The 14,519-nt window shown below is 43.6% G+C and overlaps 1 long non-coding RNA gene across 1 annotated transcript in view; it reads right to left on the bottom strand.

The window, feature by feature from the left end:
• Positions 1-14,519, bottom strand: part of LOC123834449 (uncharacterized) — a 193,823-nt gene that overhangs the window by 129,299 nt on the left and 50,005 nt on the right. Inside the window, exons 2-4 of the long non-coding RNA XR_008505148.2 lie at positions 11,385-11,509; positions 10,724-10,928; positions 8,074-8,165 (exon numbers count right to left, since the gene is read on the bottom strand). This is a non-coding gene — a long non-coding RNA (uncharacterized LOC123834449). The remainder of the gene's footprint in view (positions 1-8,073; positions 8,166-10,723; positions 10,929-11,384; positions 11,510-14,519) is intronic.

Here is a 14,519-nt window from a genome sequence, read left to right as displayed (position 1 = left end):
CAATAAATGACTACATCTCTTTCTGACACACACACACACACACCCCTTCTCCTGAATGAGAATTTATCCTCCACGCCTTTGTTACTAGCACTAACACCTGCTGTCACATTGCCCCCACCCCTGTTCCCCCACTGGGTGAGCTATGCTGACATCTGGATGTGGGTCTCCTTCAATCCGCCTCTATTTACTCATAGGCTCCCGCACACGTCTTCGTAAGCATAAACTCATTATGTGCAAATGTGTCTCCGGGGGAGGGTTTTGTCACTTTCTTTTTTTTTAAAGAGAATACTTTATGTGCCTTTTCTGAATCCTGCTTTTCTCACACAATAACATCTGGCAGAAGTTATCCCAGCTCCTAATAAGCCTCTAAATCACTATTTTCGATGATTATATAATATATTCTGCCATGTGGGCATCAGCTGAAAATGAACAGTGATTATCTCAAGGCACTTGGGGACAGGGGCTCTCGCCCACCACCCTTGTGCATGTGAGGCAAGCACAGAACCTGAGATAGGACAGCTGGTCAGTCAGCATGTGTGTCCCTGCCTCGTAGCTGATGCATTCTCCAGAAACTCTATCTCTGTAGAACTAGTACCACCCACATCACCTTATTCCTGCTTAAAAAGGACACTGACAGTTTAGCCTCCCAGAGGCTAATGTTCAGCGTTCTACATAAGCCACCACATTTCGTCACCTTAGTGGCCCGATGGCGTTAAAATGCTCCTGCAGGTAAGCATGGGGCTCTGAGGGGTGGGCACTAAGCTGTGCAGCTCACTGGTCAGACTGAGGATTCAAACCCTGATCCATTTATCCCCCCCAGGCCATCTCTCTCCTCCACATCTGCTTTCATAAGAGAAATGGCATCTCCTTTGCTAGAACTGGCTCGGAAAGTCTAGATGCGCTTGTCCCAGAATCCACCCTCCAAAATCTCATGACCACTGAAAACAGACAAAGCAATGAAGCAGACCAAAAAATTAAAGAATTTTAGCAACCCACGACCCCAGCCATCCTGCAAAGATCTGCTGTAACTCTCCTTTGCTTATTTAAAGTCGGTGACTTAACTTTCGAGTCCAATGTGTCACGCATAAACGTCTATTTTCTAAGGACATAAGAGAAACATCAGCTCACATGTGACTGGGCAACGAGTCATCAGGAAGTGGTGAGAGGGGCAGAAGCCTGGGATGTCAGGCACTGAACTGGGGGAGGACAGCAGCGACCTCTGAAATTATACCAAGACCCCCGTCTGCGTACCTGCCCTTTCTAGGAGTGTGGTTCCTAGAAAGATCATTGAGAGCCTTTGATAAAAACCCCATATGAAAGTTCCATTGCAGACCATGTTTCCTTTAATTGTCAATAAGTTCATGGGTAACTGTGACAGATGCTGAGTGACCATGGAACATTACCGTAAGGAAGGGATGTGAATTTCAAAGCAAAGTAAGCGGTGCCTAGAATTTACCTTTCTTACCTTCATTAAAGAGCAAATAATGATGTGCTTCTCAGCCTGGGCTAAGCATCGTAACCACCTGCGAAGCTCTAAGAGGACTGATGCCTGCATCTCAACTAATTGGTACTGGATGCACCTGAGCATCGAGCATCTCTAAAGCTCTTCATGTGACTCTCCCGTACAGCAGAGGCTGAGACCCGCGTCCCTAGAAGATTCAACTGGAAGGGATTAAATTTGCTAAAAATTAGAAAGGCTGTCTGGGAAACAAGATAAAGCTGAGAATGAGAAATAACTTCCTTTGTGTGGCAACACAGCCTCCTATAGTCTACAGTCTTCTATTTGCTGCAGGGGAAGTGTACTTTCTCTACATAAACCACCCTACTTTTCTCCTCTGTTGCTTTGCTAATGCTTCTCTCTTCCAGGAAACTTTCCCTAAATGACTCCTGCTCATTCTTGGCAATTCAACCTAAGAGGTCCATCTCAGTGAAGCATCCCTATGATCCCCTAAGGTGTGGACCCATTGGATTGCTTTTAATGATCTGTTTTGGTGCATGTTTCCCCCACTTGACCTCAGAGAACGCCATAAAAGCTGAGACTGCAGGGCGCCTGGTTGGCTCAGTCGGTTAAGGGGCTGACTTTTGGTTTCAGCTCAGGTCATGATCTCAGGGTCCTGGGATTGAGCCCTGCATTGGGCTCCACGCTCAGCGTGCAATCTACTTGAGATTCTCTCTCTCCCTCTTCCTCTGCCCCTCCCCACTCTTGGCGTGTGTGCACTCTCTCTCTCTCAAATAAATCTTAAAAAAAAACCAAAAACCAAGAGACTGCCCATTCACTGTGGGTTCCCATCACCTAGGCCAGTGGCTGGTGATCACAGACAGTTAGTAAATGAGTATCAGATAAAGCCAGGAAGCAGGACAAGGGTAGGAAACATGTATCAGTTAATCATTTAGTTGAATACTGAGAAGTGTATAGTCTTGGCAGGCATGCACATTTAAGAAAAAAATTTGCTTTGTTGATGATAGCACCCAAAAGCTTAAAGGAGAACACTATGGGGAAAGGTGGCAATGTAGAGTTAGTTGCATCTTATATGGTGTTTATAAATCTGTTTGCATTTTTCCCCTTTGTCCTTATTATAGGAAGCCAAGTAACAACATAAAGTATCCCAGGAGCCACATGATTTTTTTCCAGCCTGATGGAAAGATAAGATACTGAGTTTCCACAAGCAGTCCCACGGAAGAAACCCCTTCCCTTTGGGAGATTGCAAAGCCCTGTAACATGTAGCTGCAAATGTTTGCTGCCCACCTTAATCACTTTCTCGCAAGCTCCATAACCAAATGGCAGTGACACTTCAGAAATACCAGAACCTGGTAATTTCCTCCTTGACCGTCTTCCCAGACAATTAAGTACCTAGCATCTCCTGTGTGCTAAGCAACCCTGGGGCTCCTTTTTCCAGCAACTTCACAAGAGACACTGTCAGAACTCCTTACAAACAAGCAAGTCTGAAAGAAGCCCCTGGAGAGTGTCTGCGCTGGAGCCAATGGTGCTGCTGCCAAAGCAAAGGACAGACTTCTCCTGCTTTGTGCCCCATACGCTGTTCAAGATGGAGTTCTCATCTGGGGTTTCTTGCAGTCGTGTGGCCCTCTGAATTAGACTTTGCAGGATGACAGCCATTCGACCAAGAGTGCCTGGATGACAGATGCTTTATGTACACTTCAAGTTTAATGTGGTAACCTCCAGGCGATTCTGCTATACCAAGCTTGTGGCAAGCCTGCTGAGGGCTGCCGACAGCCACACCAGGGGAGGAGGGAGCAGAATCGCGGGGCGGTCAGCATTCAAAGGGAGCAGAGAATCGAGTTCAGCCTCTTCAGATTGCAGAGGAACTATGACCGCACAGCAGAATGGTTTCTTGCTGAAGAATCATAGGGATAAGCGTGTGTATGTCCAATCCAAAGGTGGGGACTTAAACTGGAGTCCTCTGCTTGCACAATCTAGACTGGCTACTTGTGCTGTCCAAACACACTGCTGATTTTCAGAACTTCATTAGACTCTTCACCCTGTAGGCAGCTTAAGGATGACTGACTGTATCAACTTGGGCAAGTCCAGTCGGAGCTGTATAAATGGTCCACATCCAGCTGCTCCCACTCTGCATCCCTAATACGGCTCAGAGCCACAAAGCAATCCCGGCCAGTATCCAGTTATTTGGTTGTGGCTCACCAAGTCTAGCCGACCCTTGTCTTTGACCTAAAAATTCTCCAGAGTCAGTTCTTAGAATTTGAAGAGTTTCCAACAGGTATGTGAGAGAAGCACTTCTACTAAGATCTTCGTCTCTTTTTTAAAAAATAGGAATAAGGGTGCCTGGGTGGCTCAGTTGGTTAAGCGACTGCCTTCGGCTCAGGTCATGATCCCGGAGTCCCAGGATCGAGTCCCGCATCGGGCTCCCTGCTCGGCAGGGAGTCTGCTTCTCCCTCTGACCCTCCTCCCTCTCATGTTCTCTGTCTCTCATTCTCTCTCTCTCAAATAAATAAAATAAAATCTTAAAAAAAAAAAAAAAGTAAAATAAATAAATAAATAAATAAATAAATAAAAAATAGGAATAAAAGAGGAGATAGAAGCCAGAAGGAAACATCATCATAGTTCTCTTTGTCTTGCCTTACATCTCGGAGGGAAATGTGAGTCTTGTAGAGTAGTGGCTTAATTTCAGCTGAACATCACTCAACTCATTCAAAGATATTAGGGTATTTTAGAGAAGAATACAGAGTGCAAATTTGAAGTAAAAAACAAAAATATTTTGTGTTCTGAAATGAGAATAAATTTTCTTTGTAAGTTTTCTTCATCAAATAGAGACAAAATAAAGAGGAAAAGAAAAATGGAAGTGTGGTCTCATTAATGATTGACTCCCCCACCCACACACAAGGGCCACGTGTGGACAACACATGCCTTTAGACACACACCTATGTACCCTAAATCTCAATGTCTTATATGTATCATGATTTCATAGCAATACTACCTGTTTTTTTCTACTCTTAAGGAAATAGAATAAAAATGTGTTGGTAGACACTACCCTCTTGCCTAACTTTCCCCACCCTCCATAATGCATCTACCACCTAAAAAGAGTTGCCATCCATGTATAATATCCTGTCATCTGCACATAGTGAGAGTTTGACTTCTTCCTTACCAATTTGGATGTCTTTTATTTCTTTTTATTCTCTGATTGTTGTGGCTAAGATTGCCAGTACTATATTGAGTAAAATGGTGAGAGTGGACATCCCTGTCCTGTTCCTGACCTTAGGGGAAAAGCTCTCAGAAAACCCTAAGGACTCCACCAAAAAGCTGCTAGGACTGATCAATGAATTCAGTAAAGTCACAGGATACAAGATCAATGTACAGAGACCTGTTGCATTTCTATACACCAATAATGAAGCAGCAGAAAGAAATTAAGAAAACAATCCCATTTACAATTGCACCAAAAATAATAAAATATCTAAAAATAAGTTTAACAAAAGTGGTGAAAGACCCATACTCCGAAAACTACAAAACACTGATGAAAGAAGTTGAAGATGACACAGAGAAATGGAAAAACATTCCATGCTCATGGACTGGAATAACAAATATTGTTAAAATATCTATACTACCCAGAGAAACCTACACATTTAATGCAATCCCTATCCAAATACCAGTAGCATTTTCACAGAACTATAACAAACAATCCTAAAATTTGTATGGAACCACAAAAGACCCCAAATAGCCAGAGCAATCCTGAAAAAGAAAAGCAAAACTGGGGGCATCATGTCTGGACTTCAAGCTCTATTACAAAGCTGCAATCATCAAGACAGTATGGTACTGGCACAAAACCAGACACATAGATCAATGGAACAGAAGAAAAAATCCAGAAATAAACCCACAATTACACGGTCAATTAATCTTCAGCAAAGGAGGCAAGAATATCCAATGAGAAAAAGACTGTCTCTTCAACAAATGGTGTTGGGAAATAGTACAGCAACATGCAAAAGAATGAGACTAGACCACGTTCATACACCATACACAAAAATAAATTCAAAATAGATTAAAGACCTAAATGTGAGACCTGAAACCATAAAAATCCTAGAAGAGAATGCAGACAGCAATTTCTGTGACATGAGCTATAGCAACTTCTTTCCAGATATGTCTCCTGAGGCAAGGGAAACAAAAGCAAAAATGAACTATCGGGACTTCATCAAAATAAAAAGCTTCTGCACAGCGAAGGAAACAATTAACAAAACTAAAAGGCAACCTAGGGAATGGGAGAAGATATTTGCAAATGACATATCCAATAAAGTGTTCGTATCCAAAATAATAAAGAACTTTTACAACTCAACACCCAAAAAACAAATAATCCCCAATTAAAAATAGGTTCTAAAAAAAGTTTTATGTTCATGTCTTGAACAGACATTTTCCCAAAGAAGACATGAAGATGGCCAATAGATACATGAAAAGATGCTCAACATCACTCATCACCAGGGAAATGCAAATCAAAACTACAATAAAATATCAGCTCACACCAGGAAGACTAAAGTCAACAACACAAGAAATAACAAGTGTTGGCGAGGATGTGGAGAAAAAGGAACGCTTGTGCACTATTGGTGGGAGTGCAGACTGGTGCAGCCATTGTGGAAAACAGTATGCAGGCTCCTCCAAAAGTTAATAGAACGACCCTGTGATCCAGTAATTGCACTACTGGTATTTAACCCCCTATTTTCTAAAATAGAAAAACACTAGCTCAAAGGGACGCATGTACCCTGATGTTTACTGCAGCATTATTTACAAATAGCCCAATTATGGAAGCAACCCAGCTGTCCATCAGTAGATGAATGGATAAAGAAGACATGGTATATATACAATGGAATATTATTTAGCCATAAAAAAGAATGAAATCTTGCCATTTGCAACAACATGGACGGAGCTAGAGAGTATTATGCTACGTAAAATAAGTCAGTCAGAGAAAGAAAAATACCATATGATTTCACTCATACGTGGAATTTAAGAAACAAAACAAATGAACAAAGGAAAAAAAGAGAGAGAGTGACAAATCAAGACAAAGACTCTTAAGTAGAGCGAGCAAACTGACGGTTATCAGAGGGGAGGGAGGTCGGGTGACGGGTGATATAGGAGACGGGGATTCAGGAGGGCACTTAGAGTGATGAGCACTGGGTGTTGTATAAAATTGTTGAATCACTCTGTTGTACACCTGGAACTAATATTACACTGTATGGTAACTGGAATTTAAATAAAACTTTAAAAACATGTAATAAAAATAAATACTAAATAAATAATTTTTAAAAATAAAATTAGTTACTTAAAAAAAAAGGAGTTGCCATCCAAATAAGAAAAGAGCATGGACCCATGAGGCAGGGGAGTTTCCTTGGGGGGGGGGGCATTTGATACAAAGTAATTTTCAAAGTAAGGCAACCAGGAAGGCCTCAGATCTTCCCCTTCAGGAAGAGTTTGACTTTTGCTTTAAAAAAAGGCATGATTTATTCCTTATTTGGAGGATCCACCTACACATAGTCCTTTTCTTCATTAAATATGAACAAATCCTTTGACAGACTTTAAACTGAAATGCTTGAGAAACGGTCACAAGTGATAAGCGTGTGAACAGGATGGGACCCCATACACCAAAATACAATATGGCGCCCCTGCTGGAACCCAGTGACTGTGTCATGATTCCCAGACAATACTGATCGTAAGAAACGCTTTTAGCTTTCAAATGACTAAGAAAATTGATGTGTTAATGAAGCTACAGCATGTATTGATCAATACATGATCACACCAGTCTCTCCTTACTCTGAGCACCCTTATTCTTTCCTCAGGGATTTGGCAGTTCCTCCTGTCTTTGCTTGCGTTGGTTGCCCTGCATATATCTCAGTACTAATTCCTTCTCACCTACTTCTTTCTTAGGTCCTTGTATCAGTCAGCTTTCAGTAAATTGTGCCACGCTGACAAACACCACCTAAATGGCAGGGGCATAACACAGCAAAGGTTTTGTTCTCGCTTGTGTTAAATGTGCTGTGCAGATTGGCTGCCACTCTGCACCCCAGGCCTTCATCCGGAGTCCAGGCTGAGGGAACAGCCCCTATCAAGGCACACCGACCTCGGGTCAGAGGGAAAGACAAAGAGCAAATGGGTGTGGCAGTTCCGGTGGCTTCCGCTCAAAAGTACAGACATCACTCTACTCACACGCCAGTGACTCATGCTCACGTGGTCAAGCTGACAGGACTGGAGTGGAGTATGCTCCTCCCACAGGGGGACTCAGGAAGGAGGGGCCCTGCAGGGGGAGAGAGGTCCAGCGGAGGGGCAGCGAATATTCCGAACAAATATTCTGAACGAATATTTTGGTGGTCACTTTGCAAGAAACTAGAGAATACGGTCATTCTACCAAAGAGCAATATTTGCTCTACCAATAACACATTTATATCCTGCTGCTTTGTTTGCGTGCCTTTCTGTGTACTTAACAACTTTTCCTTTAAGTGCAAAATTATACGTAATTTTTGGAGAGATTTTTAAGTGTCAGTTAAACTCAGTCATGTAGCCACCAACACACTCGTGGCTCATGGGAGCACCATCAGTGTGACAACCAGACAGAGTCTACTCACACACAGGCAATGGGAACTGTGTCGGCTGCTTCCTGGTCAACAGCAAGCATAAGACATCATTGTCTCGAAGACGCGTTCCAATTGCACATTTGCTGAAATGTGAAAAAAAGGTATATTAAAATCAATGAAATATGATATTTGTGGGTATGTGTGTGGAAAATGAGATTGGCTGATCAGTTCTTAAATGTTCTGCATCTTTGCGCCTCCAAGTGTAGGCTGCGGTTCGAAGCTATTCATGCCCCCGGGAGCTGGTTAGGAATGCAAAATTGCACACCCCAGCCAAGACCCACTGACTTGGAACATTAACAAAATCTGCAGATGATCCTCATGCCCATTTAAGTCTGATAAGGAGCATTCTAAATGACATCGGTGCCATAGCTGGTAAGTGCATCATACCAGAGTGAACACACACATACACACATGCATGCACAGAGATCATGGAGACAGTCCCCACCCCTCCGTGCATCCTGGGGCTCCAGCATATGGGGCAAGAGGAAAGAGTTTCAGAGGTTATCCCATTCAGCAAGACGAGAGTGGTGACAAGGACAGATTGGACAGCTCAACCCTGGCCACACATGAAAATCACTTGGGATACTTTTTTTAGAAATACTGAAGCCTGGGCCTTGATCTCGGAGATTCATTTGGTTTGGGGCACTCAGGGTGCAGCATGGGTGGGGCTTCCCAGTCAGAGGGCTGGGAGCAGCGGGGCACGGAAGGAAGGTCTGTGTGTAAGCCCGGAGTGGAGCTGTCAAGCTTCTCTTGTGAGCACCTGAGTCCTCACCTTCACCGGGGACACTGTGTACATAGGTCCCAAATTAGGGGCAGGAAAGAGACAGATGTGTTGCATGGGGTTTAGAGCTGACAGGAGTTAGGATCAGAGCAGCATAATGACTCTGGATTTGACTTGATTGCAAGTTCACGTGTAAATAGCCCGCACACACCTGATGTGAGGAAACCATAGTAACTTCAAGTCCAAAGACCCGGATCATCTCCTCTTTAGCCCTAAATAAACCAGCTAAATGCCCCAAGCCTCAGTGCTCTGGTCTGTTAAATGGGCTTAGAAGTAATAATTGCCACCTGCCTCCTCCCTCCACACTGGGATACTGAGGTTTACAGAGATGCTCTTTATGAAATGAAACTTCCTAAGGTGCCATACAGGTGTGTTATTTTTTGTACACATTTTTAGAATGGTTTTCAGTTCATTTTATCTCTCTAAAGAGCTACTGATTATTTATGTTAAAAGGAGGTTGCCTTGGGGCACCTGGGTGGCTTAGTCAGTTAAGTGTCTGCCTTTGGTTTAGGTCATGATTTCGGGGTCCTGGGATCTAGCCGCGTGTCCGGCTCTGCGCTCAGCGGGGAATCTGCTTCTCCCTCTCCCTCTACCTGCCGCTCCCCCTGCTCATGTTCTCTCTCTCTCTCAGATAAATAAAAATCTTTAAAAAAAAAAAAAAAAAAAAAAAGAGGTTGCCTTTTACCTTAGATCATTTGAATGTAGGTAAACAAGCCAAAATTAGGAGTTTCAAACTGGATTCCTTGAGGCACTGGGGTTTACTAAATTTGCGTTCCACAAAGTATTTTTCAAGTACATCTAGGGTTGTTATTGTCATTGTTGTTGTTTTCATTGTTGTTTTGGTGATTTTTTTTATTTCCACACTTTAACCAACTTATGAGAGGATACATTATCTGAATTTACTTTGTCTTCAACTTCCAAATTATGTCTCCATCGTATGGTGACATATGTGGTCCTTTGTAAGGGAAGCCTTAAATTACATCAGAAAATAAGCAGTAAAAATATTGCCTCCAATGGGCAGAATATTTGGAATGTTATTTGTTTTGGGATTATTATCATTTTTCTCCAAGTTCATTTAAGGACTATATAATTGATAATACTTGCTTTTGCAGGCAGTTAAAGCCGTCTAATTGAAGAGAGTTTCATATATGTGTGTGTATACACATGCATATGTATATAGAGATATATGTATATACCCATGAAGACTCCTATTCACAAGTGGTAATTTTGAGGAGATGATGAACCTCTGCCATTTTTCAAAGCCTCTTGAGTTGTCAAGGTCATGGACATAGAATGAACCCACCTGTCCTATCTGGGTGCCCATCAATATAAACACCGGGGAGGATGGCATCATTACTAGAACAAGTGGGCTTTCTTCATGTCTTCTCCCTTTGAAATGTCTAACCATCTCGAGCTGGGTTACAAATGTTGGCAACAATCACCCAGGCTTTCGAAGTGAAAAAAATCACTCTCACTGAAGCCACTGACAACAGGATAAAAAATTCATCCAAAATTTCTTCCAAAAGGATAAAAAATTGAAGAGGGAGGATGAATGCTGGCTCACCCATATTTCTTTGCTCAGATGTTAGTCCTACATCTCGGGGACCTTCCCAAATGATTTACTCCTGCTCGACAACGGAGGGAGAAAGCGTGGCAGCAATCATTCATCTCATGGGGAAAGTGGTATGTGCAACGAAAAAACCCATCTGTCCATGAATCTTGACTTCTACTTTGGGAGATGAAAAATAGGACTCACCGTGAGTAAGAAGATGAAGGCCCCTCTAAGATCTTTCTTCTTCCCCCCAGTTCCACTTTTCACATTTAAACTAGTGAGATTCTGATCAAAACCAACCATTTTACCTGCAATCCCACTGTATGTTCTTGGAAGTGAAAGACGATCCCAGAGCTAAAAAGGAGAAGCTCAGACCTCTTCATTGTGCTGGTGGGGATGGCACAGAGCGAGAGAGCCCCTTCTCAAAGCACACTTTCCTCTGTCCTCTCTACAGGTGGAGCGTGAAGGTGAGCAAGAGACTCCGCAGAGGACCACGCTCAGTAGACGAAAATCCTGAAAAGAGAGAACAGAAAGTAGAGCTAATCATAGGAATGAAAGCATTTTTTTTTCCTTTGTAGGTTTTTTTTTTTGTTGTTGTTTTTTTTGGTGGGGTGGCGGGTAGAGGGCTCAGGGGAGATGAGACCTGTCTTGAGCTACATTGTAGAAATTAAGAGTTACATAAGGTAAGTAAAGATAAAAGGGAATAAAACATTCATGTTAGGGAATCTTTGTTTTCAAAACAACTCAATACTATCTATGGTATGAAGGGATAATCAGTAAAAGGTAGCTCTTTCAACCCAAGTAACAAAGAGAAAACTCAGCTTTGATCACTTCAAAGGAAACCAAATACAGCAAATGGGAAAACCTTAAGGACAGATGGAGGAGAGTAGGAGCTTGCGAGCATGTAGTAGTCAAGGAAAACAGCCCTTGGAAGACACAATAAAATGAGCCCAAATCCCATATATGCACCTGTGGTGGAGACGCTCCGCTGCAGTTCTCAATCCCGGACGTCAGCAAGCCTGCAGTCTGGGGGGAGGAGCTCTTTGGCCTCGGAAGCACCATGTGATCAGAGAGAAGAGAAACCAGATGCAAGCCTGAAGGGGAGCAGGGGCTCATCAATTTAAGTCAGGGAATTAAAGGTTGTGAATAATTAGGTTGCTATTTGTAAAAACTGGGTAGGGAGACAGCATAAAACATCAGGAGGCATGAAAGTGAGGCTTGGAGACATCCTATCACCCTGTGAGCACATCGTTCTAAACGCGGTGGCCAGATGCTGTGAGTGGGTCCACACCCTGGGAACATAACCTGGATCTTGAGCCACATCCCCAAACTGAGCCTGAGATGCAGATTGGCTCCCCATGGACAACTGAGCAACTTTGTAATCAGGAACATGAAACAAACATGTAGAGATAATGAAGCAACTCTAACCCACAGTGTTAATACTTCGGTGTAGAATTCGCAACTATGTAATAATCGTCAAAAACAAGATTATGTGTCATATAAGTCACTAGAAACATACATAGGATTTCAGCATATTGGAGTATGTGCCATATCGGCCCTGGGGTATGATTTGAAATTTTCAGTCGGTGGTAGACTTGTGGTTTTTGTTTGAAAGGAGTAAGAGAATTTGATAAAGTTGGGAAAGAGTGTTTGATAGTTTAAGAGAACCTGATATATCCACCTATACATTTATAAGAGCTAAGTGCTTAGAAGAAATTTGCTTATTGGGTTTGTAAGTCTGTCCTGACAGGAATATAAAGTGCTATGGCCATACTAAATTTTGAGAATAGAGTTTTAAAATGCTTAAGAGAATTTAACTAAATAAGTTTCTAAGTTTGGTTGGTTATTTAAATAGGTGGATCTCGTTTGTTTAACTTACGAGTTAATCAAATATTTAAAAAATTGATTTTCAACTTTAAAAACTGAGCATTGATTTATACAAAAGTTATTCTAAGTAGCCTTTCCTGAGACAAACCTTTACTAAAAATTTTTTTAATCTAGATTACTATACACCTCAAATAGACTCAGAAAGGTGTCACATTTCTCTTTGAAATAAAAGGGTTGTTTTATTTTCTTGAATAGCCCACTGAAGGGAGAAAGAATGATCACAGTATTGCAGCTAATTTGGAAGCCCCTACTACACTGAAGTCTGTCTTTTCTAGGGTAGCATCTAGGTTGCAATCATCCAACTTACACTCAATAATAATGCAATAATGATGTTTTTAGCAGTTGGGTTGTTAAAAGCACGTCCACTGGCATGTCTAATCGGTGTTTTCTACACAGCAACCAAAAGCAATTTATATTCTGGCTCTTCTCTATGTCCACTTGAAACCTGAAGGCTTGGCGCTTTACTTACATCATTGTCAAGTGTCCTTGGACTTGACAGCTAAGACCACTCCATTTCTAGGAGAGTTCTCCCCTTGGGGCTAGAGAGAAAAGTAATGGCTTCAAAGCTAAAAGCTCTTTAACATGAGAAGGGCTTAGCACCCTGCGTACACAAGGTACACATCTATGGGTCCCTATTCTTAGTGCCCCAGCATTATGCTTTCATTGCCTTAGTCCTCCGAGAGAAAACACATGGCCAAGACTGGGAGGCAGGAGCCCAAGGAGGACTTCGGACAGCATCCCCAGGACTTAGAAGATGCGGCCGCTCTAGGGGTTCAGGCATAACCTGCCTTCCCCCACTGGAGGACCTACCCCAGGCACAGTGGGAACACGTTTCCGTATGGACTCACTGCTCACACCCACCCACGTGCCCGCCTCCATGCCCGCCCCAGCAGGGACACTGGGATGTGTCACCACGCCCGCCCTCCCTGAGAGGAACCTGCAGCTTCGGGGGTACGGAGGGGACTCCTCAGGGAGACAGGGCCAGCCAGGCTCACGGGCAGGACTTGATGAAGCATGCTGTCTCTTCTGAGCAAGGTGACCACTTGTGGGGGTTGGTGCTGCAAGTCCTGCGTCCTGGGACACCTCTCAAACCCTGAAAATCGGGGGGGGGGTGTCTGCCCTACAAATAAAAAGCCCCGAATTTCCCTCTTCTGCGGGAGTATTCAGAGCTCCTCTACCAAAAGAAGGGAGTGGCCCAGAAGTCCTTGAAAAATGTATCATTCGAAAACACAAAAACATCTGTGGGCAGAAAACAGTTCCTTGCCGAAGAGGGAAGCATCCCTCCCCCTGGGGTTTGCACCAACAACCCTCGCTTGGTGGCCGATTCGGTCATCTGGTGGGTGGCTGTTTTTGACTCCAACGGCATTTGACTTCAGATCAGTGAGAGGAAGTTATTTCCCCTTCAGGCTGTGATGTTTTCATCCCCTTGTTTCCCGTAACAACCTCCCCCTAGCCTAAACATGTGTCCCTTCACAAGACTCTCCTTTTGGCAGACATGGTATTTTAAGTAAAGCTCATGTTGCCACAGTCACGGGCTAACATGGTTTCATTTATAGATCTTATCTAGGAGACTTCGGCAGCCCCGGATCCCCCTCGGAAGCCAAGAGAGGCCGGGCTGGTTCACACTCCCCAGCCCTGCGAGATGAAGAGCAGTGTTCAAGTGGGCTTCACACCTGTCCCTTAATCTCTGCTTCCAGCCAGGCCCCCTCACCCAGGGACAATGCTGGGAGACACTCTTGTCACCACTAGGAGGTTCACTTCTGGCACCTAGTGGGTGGGGGTCAGGAATGCGGCTAACAGACCCTGCGAGGCCCAGGACAGGCCCGCATAAGAAAGAATCCAGTATCAGCAGTGCTGAGGGTAAGGAAGGCATTCGCAGAGATTGGTCCTTTAGCCCTTCGGGGACTTGGAAGACAACATGGCCCAAAGCTTGCACATTTATCACATTCTCTGATCCAGATTCTTGCTGTTTCTGAGGCTGAGAAAACCACCTTCCTTTAGAGAGAGGAGCCCAAGGAGGACTTCAGACAGCATCCCCAGGACTTAGAAGATGCGGCCGCTCTAGGGGTTCAGGCATAACCTGCCTTCCCCCACTGGAGGACCTACCCCGGGCACAGTGGGAACATGTTTCCGTATGGACTCACTGCATGACGAAGAGCGTCGGACTTAAAAGCAAAACATTCTCGTCCATGGAGGAAAAAAAAAAATCTCTTGCCC

This window comes from Mirounga angustirostris, unplaced genomic scaffold (genome assembly GCF_029215605.1).
Source record: "Mirounga angustirostris isolate CCGP_5_RB_7025 unplaced genomic scaffold, mMirAng1.0.hap1 SCAF_7, whole genome shotgun sequence".
Taxonomy (NCBI): Eukaryota; Metazoa; Chordata; class Mammalia; order Carnivora; family Phocidae; genus Mirounga; species Mirounga angustirostris.
The sequence above is the reverse complement of the archived record's forward strand: the minus strand, read 5'-3'. Positions and strand labels throughout refer to the sequence as shown.